This window comes from Astyanax mexicanus, chromosome 3 (assembly GCF_023375975.1).
Source record: "Astyanax mexicanus isolate ESR-SI-001 chromosome 3, AstMex3_surface, whole genome shotgun sequence".
NCBI lineage: Eukaryota > Metazoa > Chordata > Actinopteri > Characiformes > Acestrorhamphidae > Astyanax > Astyanax mexicanus.
In genome coordinates this window covers 8583360-8592779 of record NC_064410.1, presented here as the reverse complement: position 1 = coordinate 8592779, position 9420 = coordinate 8583360, and the positions used below count along the sequence as shown (strand labels likewise).

At 41.4% G+C, this 9420-nt stretch overlaps 1 non-coding gene across 1 annotated transcript; it reads right to left on the bottom strand.

Moving 5' to 3' along the window:
• Positions 1 to 1298: 1298 nt before the first annotated feature.
• LOC125799525 (U12 minor spliceosomal RNA) lies at positions 1299 to 1451 on the bottom strand. Its single transcript, XR_007438507.1, has one exon. It is a non-coding gene; the product is annotated as a U12 minor spliceosomal RNA (small nuclear RNA).
• Between the last annotated feature and the right edge of the window lie 7969 nt (positions 1452 to 9420).

Here is a 9420-nt window from a genome sequence, read left to right as displayed (position 1 = left end):
CTTCGCTAAATCTTAGCCTGTAACTAGTCTTTAGCAGTGGTGTGCGGTAAGAGAAGGGGTGATAATAGGTGCATGTAAATCATTATGTAAGATTTAATCAGGAAATATATTGTGGCGTGTGTGTGGCTGCTGTGTGCCTGTCTCTGTGTGCCCGCCTCTGTGTGCCTGTCTCTGTGTGCCCGCCTCTGTGTGCCTGTGTGTGAGTGGATGTCAGGTGTGGGGCATCCCTTTTAGGTGGGGTTATGCAGAGTGGTGGGCACCACTCTGAATCTACCATCCGGTAGATTCCTAGTTGGTTTAGTGACCTTAGGGCTGTTTATGCTGTGTGAGCAGTTGGGTTTTGCGCTCCTAGCCTTGTCAAAGACTGTAAGTGAGCGGCAAGCCTGTTAATAAAGAGCTGTTGAGTACTTGCAATGAGTCTCACGAGTTCTCCTTCCTCTTCCACGCCACAATATTATATATAGTTATTGTAAATTATAAGCGTATATTTTATAATTTAACTAAAATGAAAAACAGGAACTAATTCAAAGCATTAGTCTGCGTTTTTCAGTTGCTAAAAGACTCTTATCCGACTGACAGCAGTTCTAACCAATCAAAGCTTTTTAAATGACTTCTGCCCCCCTGTGTCTGCGTGGACCCTTCTCCGGATTTTGAGAAGGGTGTAGTAATGAGTTTATTGGCAAAGTCTTATGACAATCTAACCAATCAGATTCATGATTTTCACTGCGGGTGCGGGGTCATAGCTGTCTAACTCCTTCTCGCTGCTCTGCTAAAGGTGCTATTACGCATTGCTTAGTGTAAAACGGGGCACATGCTGGATTAGTTCAGTAGTAAGCGTAAGTAAACTATAATGGAATTGCAACGGTAAATGAGACAAATATTGTGTCATATCATATTAAAAAGCCTTTTTTAAAGGCTGCCCTTCAGTGTGAAACTAATTTACAATAATAGGCCGTCTAACTGGTGAGTTTTTGTGTGTACTTAATGTTTTGGCTGACCTGGCGTCTAGGCATACAAATGAGTGATATTAGTTGGCTGGCTTTACTTGTAGGAAAATTAAGTATTAATTTTGTAGTTTGGAGCTGTGTTTTTGGGCTGTAAATGTACAATAAGCTCATATAACTAAGTGAAGGGGGGTGTTGCAGAAGGGGTACCCACTAATTTAACTGCACGCCACTGGGGGAGTGTCAGACTTTAATCTGTTGAAAGTCTTTTCTAAATCGCGCGGTTTTACAAAACATTTATCATGTAATCATCCTAAAATATTTTTTTTTGTTTTTAGACCGGGTTTAAAGGGCGGGGCAGATCCTGGCCCCTGGGGCGTCCTGCAAAGTAGGCTGGACACTCTCAGGTCAGACCTGTACCCGTTCAAAAATTCAGCTCACGAGTATCAGCGAGGACGCGGGCGTCACGCCGCATCGTTATTTTCCTTACTCATCAGTTTAAGGCATGGCGAGCTGATTTCCGCTCCGCCGAACTGACGCACCGCGGCGGGCTGCTCGTGGACGGTGAGGTGAGCTCGGATTCACCGCAGGGTATTGCGGGATATCCCCTCCTCCTCATAGGCTGCAGGTGAGCTCCTCATTTGCATATTTATTCTGCTAGTTTAAGAACGTTTTCTACATTTGATAAAGTTTGACACAGTTTTTTATGTAGTCTGGGGTTTCCATGTGCACAGAGCAACAGGAATTAAAGTAACAGAAATAAGTGTTTAGCATAGAATTAGCAAAATACATGAAAAATAGCAAAATAGCTAAATGGGCTATGGGTGAAACCCATGGACACAACTAAAATGTGTATTTTACCTTGAATATTATGGATTTATTATGATTTTTAAAAATTATGACACAGTTAGTTCCGATCCTGCAATCTGATTGGCTGAGAGGGGTTTTATGAGTGACAATATAAGCCATAATGCACTGTAACCAAAGCTCTCCATGTATTACTCCGCCACATACAGGTAACCCAGCGACGATGCAGCGCACCTAATGCGATATGATTAAACACCACTGTGCCCATAGGCACAGTGCAGAAATGCTATGTCCTCCAATAGGCGGAACAGGCAAAGAAGCGGCCCCACAAATAAGCCCAGTGATTCGAAAATAAGCATTGTTACAAACATTTATCAGACACTAATTTCAGGTTAGGAGTAGTTGTTTTTATTGAAAAATAAAAGCTTAAGAGTATATATTTTCCAGTCATTATGGGGTATTTTAAGCTGAATGTAAGGTGGACCGATGGGGGGCGCCGAAGTAAACAACAACTTAAAAAAAACAAACATTTTCTTTCAGTTAAACGAGCGCTGCAATTTAAACTACACAGATTTCTCTCCAAAAACTGTTATTGTGTGAGTAAAGCGCTTTTGTTTATTCACGGTACGATCAGATTTCCATTATTTTGACTGAAATGGCAGATAATACAGAGCTTACACTGCGGCTAAAGCAGAGCAGCTATGGAACTATTTTAACACGCGGAGTGTTTCTAACCAAACCGATCACATTTTCTCGTCCTGTTTAACTCAAAATCTTTTGATAAACAGTGATAATGGAACTGTGGTATAATCGCAATAATACACTAGAGGTTTGTGGTAGAACCTATAATATTGGCACTGCTGTGCTGATCTTTGGCACTCGGCCTTCGGCCTCCTTTAACTCGAGCCTGGTACAGAGCAGGTTTAACTCTAGACTGGTACAGAGCAGGTTTAACTCTAGACTGGTACAGAGCAGGTTTATCTCTAATCTGGTACAGAGCAGGTTTAACTCTAGACTTACAGAGCAGGTTTATTTATAGACGGGTACAGAGCAGGTTTAAATCTAGCCTGGTACAGAGCAGGTTTATTTATATCCTGGTATAGAGCAGGTTTAATTGTAGACTGGTACAGAGCAGGTTTAACTCTAGACTGGTACAGAGCAGGTTTATTCTAATCTGGTACAGAGCAGGTTTAACTCTAGACTTACAGAGCAGGTTTATTTATAGACAGATACAGAGCAGGTTTATTTATATCCTGGTATAGAGCAGGTTTAACTGCAGACTGGTACAGAGCAGGTTTAACTCTAGACTGGTACAGAGCAGGTTTATTTATAGACGGGTACAGAGCAGGTTTAACTCTAGCCTGGTACAGAGCAGGTTTATTTATATCCTGGTATAGAGCAGGTTTAACTGTAGACTGGTACAGAGCAGGTTTAACTCTAGACTTGTACAGAGCAGGTTTATTCTAATCTGGTACAGAGCAGGTTTATTCTAATCTGGTACAGAGCAGGTTTAACTCTAGACTTACAGAGCAGGTTTATTTATAGACGGATACAGAGCAGGTTTATTTATATCCTGGTATAGAGCAGGTTTAACTGTAGACTGGTACAGAACAGGTTTAACTCTAGACTGGTACAGAGCAGGTTTATTTATATCCTGGTACAGAGCAGGTTAAACTGTAGACTGGTACAGAGCAGGTTTAATTATAGACTGGTACAGAGCAGGTTTAACTCTAGACTGGTACAGAGCAGGTTTAATTATAGACTGGTACAGAGCAGGTTTAATTAGAGATCTGGTACAGAGCAGGTTTAATTATAGACTGGTACAGAGTAGCTTTAACTATAGACTGATACAGAGCAGTTTTAATTATAGACTGGTACAGAGCAGCTTTAACTATAGACTGGTACACAGCAGGTTTAATTCTAGACTGGTACAGAGCAGGTTTAACTCTAGCCTGGTACAGAGCAGGTCTAATTATAGACTTGTACAGAGTAGGTTTAACTCGAGCCTGGTACAGGGCAGGTTTAATTATAGACCGGTACAGAGTAGGTTTAATTATAGAATGGTACAGAGCAGGTTTAATTCTAGCCTGGTACAGAGCAGGTTTAATTCTAGCCTGGTACAGAGCAGGTTTAATTCTAGCCTGGTACAGAGTAGGTTTAACTCTAGACTGGTACAGAGTAGGTTTTATTCTAATCTGGTACAGAGCAGGTTTAACTCTAGACTTGTACAGAGCAGGTTTAACTATAGACTGGAACAGAGCAGGTTTAACTCTAGACTGGTACAGAGCAGTTTTAATTATAGACTGGTACAGAGTAGGTTTAATTACAGACTGGTACAGAGCAGGTTTAATTACAGACTGGAACAGAGCAGGTTTAACTCTAGACTGGTACAGAACAGTTTTAATTATAGACTGGTACAGAGCAGCTTTAAATATAGACTGGTACAGAACAGGTTTAATTATAGACTGGTACAGAACAGGTTTATTTATAGACTGGCACAGAGCAGGTTTAACTCTATACTGGTACAGAGCAGGTTTAATTATAAACTGGTACAGAGCAGGTTTAATTCTAGCCTGGTACAGAGCAGCTTTAATTACAGACTGGTACAGAGCAGGTTTAATTCTAGCCTGGTACAGAGCAGCTTTAACTATAGACTGGTGTAGCAGAGAAAAAAAGAACTGTTTATAAAGTACTATTATTTTATTTGAATTCGCCAAAATACGTTCTAAAAGGAAATACATATAAACACTTGTTTCTGTAAGCATACAACTCCATCTACTGGTCAGATAGAGTATAGCGTTCTTATGAAAACAGCTACCCTCCATTTTCTAGTTCAGTCTGGTTTTGACTCTGAAAGAGAATGGTAGGTTCAGTTCTACTCTCCATTTTGCTTAAGTGTGCTGGGGTACTTCTAAGTCTAATTTTGTACTAATATTACATAGTATGTACTTTTACTTGAAAAATAAGTACTGGATTGTTTTTTTTCCCAAAATGTTATCTATTTTGAGCTATTTGGCTCCCAGCTTCAACTAATTAATTTAGCAATGTCGACCATGTGGTTGTGATGTATTTGCCTTCTAGCTACAGCTAGTTAACTTAGCATTGTTTACCATGTCGGTTTAATACATTAATTTCTAGCTACAGTAAACTAAGCTATCACTGCTTTTCTTGTGGTCTTAATGTTGAAGCTAATTTTAATAAGAAGCTTATTTTATTTATTTGCGTTTTATAGCTGTTGAGTGTGGAGAAGTCTACTGATAAGCTGCTGTTTTCTGTCCAATTTTATACAACCAGGTATGCATATTGTATTTCCTTGTCCTAGTTTAATATTCAAATGGTTGCAAATTCTTTTTTATTTAATTTTATTTGTTAAAGTTTTTTGTGTAACTCTTTCTCTAAAAAAAATCCAATAATCTGAGCTGTTTAATACTGAAAATATTGAGTCTATGATATAATGAATTATATTGTGCTTATACTGTAATATGTCAGTCTGGTTTTGACTCTGAAAGAGAATGCTGTTGAGTGTGGAGAAGTCTACTGATAAGCTGCTGTTTTCTGTCCAATTTTATACAACCAGACAACCAGTAAATGCTCAGAACCAACTCTGCTGTGCAGTTTCTTTATTGAGGGACCAAGACGAGGGGGTTACAATGGTGCCGTGACTCCGTCTTCCATCAATTCCACAACAGCGTGTTCTACTGTGAGTTATTTCTGGACCAAGGACATTGCAGCACAATAGGACTGCACTTCAAGTAATCCACTCACGTTTTTCAAAACCAGGACTCAGCACATACATTTCCATTTTTTGCTGATATGGCATACATATTGGACTGATTCATCACATCTGTAAAGGCTACTTTTATTTTGTATTTGGGACTTTACATTTGTAATTTCAAGTTTTGCTTTCTTTACCATTTGTTGATTGTGTTTTTTTTTCTCTTTTAAATAATTCCTGAATATATTTTTGTTTCACATTTTTTATTGGAGGAAGAAATTATTCTCAATGCTTACTCTAAATATTTAGTTATTTGGGGAAAATTGTAATGGCTTATTTTCAAGGTAGCCCTATTCTAGCTGGGGGAAAATCTAAGGGATCTGTACATTTTGCAGATACAGGTAGCTGCTCAGCACAGGATTCAGTTGTTATAGATATGCCCAGTACACATAATACTGGTAGGCAACCCCAGTGCTCCTCTACACCTAATCACGCTTTCAATGATAGAGATTCTGACAATGCAGTTAGAGAATTAGGGACAATGGTTGAAGAGCTGGGAAAACACATTGGTGACACTGTCACTGCCAGACTCTTATCTTCGGGGAAGTTTAATGATCGTTCCCGTACTGTAAATGATCACTCCTCGTGCTGCGCTCCCAATGTAGACAACACATCTCTCAACCTCTCAGGGGTTAATGTTATCTTGAACACTGACATAAAGGATCCGCTAATGTTTAGAGGGGATGGGTCAGATGCATGCGACATTAATGAGTGGGTGGAAACAGTACAGGTATACTTAGACAGGTAGACTCAGGGGCAGAGCTAGAGACGTTGTCAAGATTGCTCTACGCAGTGACCCAACTCTAGATGTCACTTGCCACCCTGGTATAATTTATGGCATTCTGAAACAAAACTTTAGCACACTGTCTTACTCGAGCATGCCACTTGCGGATTTTTACAGCACGCTGCCAAAACAAAATGAGTGCCCCATCGATTATTGGGTCCGTGACACAGATAATTTCTCCTGCTAAGGCACCTTCTAACATGAGACTAAACAATGCTGCTGTTTGTGATCATAATGAGTGTTTACATGGTTCAACTCAGGAACTGAAAAACCTCAAGCAGCACTCAGTGGAACCCTCACAAGCTCTGAATCCAGCTAGCCATCCAAGTCTGGATCGCATGACTGATATGCTGTCTAAAGTTTTGGATGTTTTAACCACTAGGGAGCAGCGTCCTCGCCAAACGTACCATAATGCACCCAACAATGCTTCCAACAAAATTCAAGGCTGCCGTGTCTGCCATGATAAGTTGCATACTACATTTTCACACTGCAGAGCTGAACGTTTGTGCTTCGGATGTTATGCACCAGGTCACACCAAACAGAACTGCCCAATAAGCACAGAGCGCAATCAGTCTACTTCTCCTTCGGGAAACGAGAATGCCTGCATTCGGAGAGGGGAAGTGTAGGCTTTGATCACAATACCCTCATGGAAATTCCTGATTTTGAGTGTGTGTATTCTGCTTTTGGTGCAAATGTTCTTGAAACATCTAAGATAGTGGTACAGAACACACAACACGTTAACAACTCAGACAGTCTTTTTTATACTCCTGTAGTAATTAATGGACAATTTACAGTAAGTGCTATGCTTGATACTGGCTCAATGGCCTGCACTGTGAGTGATGCAGTTGCGAACATGCTCATTACTGCTGGTGCTTTGAATGGCACCGTGGATAACAACCCTGACATTGTTCTCATTGGCTGTGGAGGCCAAAGGGCTTTTCCCAAAAGTGTGTGTGATTTGACACTAACTGTCTATGGATGCGATGTTATTGTGCCCACTTTAGTTGTCCCTGGCCAAGTGGATGATTTAATCTTGGGGACAAATGTGATCAAATACATTGTTCACAGACTTAAAGAAACTGACAGATATTGGGAGATAATTTCACGGACACGTGACACGAATTCGGATGATGATGACTTTTTGACTATGCTAGCTGGAATGCAACGTTGGAGAGGAGAAGCCGTTCCAGATGTTGTAGGAACAGTCAAGCTCCATCATGCAGTTACCTTGTCCCCTGGCCATGAGCATGTAGTGTGGGGTAAGCTTCCTGAAAAAAATCGTGGGCTTCCAGGCAGTACAGTCATGGTGGAACCTACGAGCGCTCGTTCTGCCCCACGAAACATCCTAGTTGGTCGGGTTGTTACTCCACTTTGGGGTGATGGTTGGGTGCCAATGAAAATTATCAATCCTACTGACAAGCCTGTGACACTCAGACGAAATGCTAAAGTAGCAGATGTCTACCCATGTTTGGCACTCGAAGACTTTCAAACAGATAAAAATTTGTCTGAGATTCCTTCTTGCAGTCAAAGGATTTTCCAGCCACAAAACGACCTCAGTTTGTTGCACGAAAAACTAAATCATCATGGCTTGGAAAACATTGACCTTGATTCATGCGAGGTCTCAGAACAGTGCAAATTGGATATCTGCAAGCTTGTGATTCGCTACGAGGACATCTTTTCCAGACAAGCTCTTGACTGTGGTGAAGTGAAGGATTTTGTCCACAGAATACACCTAGTGGATGAAAGACCCTTCAGGTTGCCTTACAGACGTGTCCCACCAGGCCACTATCAGAAATTGCGGGTGGCACTGAACGAAATGGAGGAGAGATCAATCATCCGTAAATCAACTAGCGAGTTTGCTTCTCCTCTTGTCCTCTGTTGGAAAAAGAATGGTGACCTTCGCATCTGCACTGACTTTCGCTGGCTAAATTCCAGAACGGTGAAAGACGCCTACCCTTTGCCACACCAGGAGGACTGCCTTGCCGCTTTAGGTGGAAATTCATTTTTTAGTACTATGGATCTGACTTCAGGATTTTATAACATCCCGTTGCACGAAGCAGATAAAAAGTACACTGCCTTCACCACTCCAGTTGGCTTATATGAGTACAATCGGCTTCCTCAAGGGTTGTGCAACTCACCTGCTAGCTTTATGAGGATGATGACAAACATTTTTGGGGATCAGAATTTTTTGTCACTGCTCTGTTACCTTGATGATCTCATGGTTTATGCCCCAACCGAAGAATTGGCCTTAGAGAGACTTGAACTTGTCTTCCAGAGGTTGAGGAAATACAACCTGAAGCTCTCGCAAAAGAAGTGTCATTTTCTGCGACGTTCAGTACAATTCCTTGGACATGTCATTGATGAGAAAGGAATATCCACAGATCCATCCAAAGTCAGTGCTATAGTTGACATTTCTTCTAATGATTTGATGTGTCCAGATGGTGTCACACCTTCTGCAAAGAAAATTCAGTCCTTTTTGGGATTGATAATGTGGTACCAGAGGTTCATTGAGAACTGCTCTGTAATAGCAAAGCCGCTATTTGGGCTTATTTCGGGGGCGAAGAAAGGAAGGAAGACCAAATTAAGTACCAGAACTCCTCAAAGGACACTTACTGCTGCAGATTGGACTCCTGCTTGTGAGAGAGCTCTAAAAGGTCTCAAAGATGCCTTGCTCACTCACGTTCTACTGGCACATCCAGACTTCAGCCGTCCCTTTGTTTTGTCAACCGATGCTTCTGCTGATGGACTTGGTGCAGTCCTTTCGCAGGTCCTACCTGGAGAGGAGAGGGCTCGCCCTATCGCTTTCGCCAGTAAGTCACTCAATAGAGCTCAAAGCAGATACCCTGCACATCGCCTCGAATTCCTCGCTTTAAAGTGGGCCATTTGCGATAAGTTTAGTCACTGGCTTAAAGGACATTCCTTTACAGTTTGGACAGACAACAACCCTCTGACGCACATCCTGACCAAGCCAAAATTGGACGCATGCGAACAGAGATGGGTTGCTAAGCTTGCTGCATTTGAATTTGACATTAAGTATGTGCCAGGCCCTAAGAACATAGTGGCCGATGCTTTGAGTCGAGTACCATTCACAGAGGGTAGAATCAGCCATC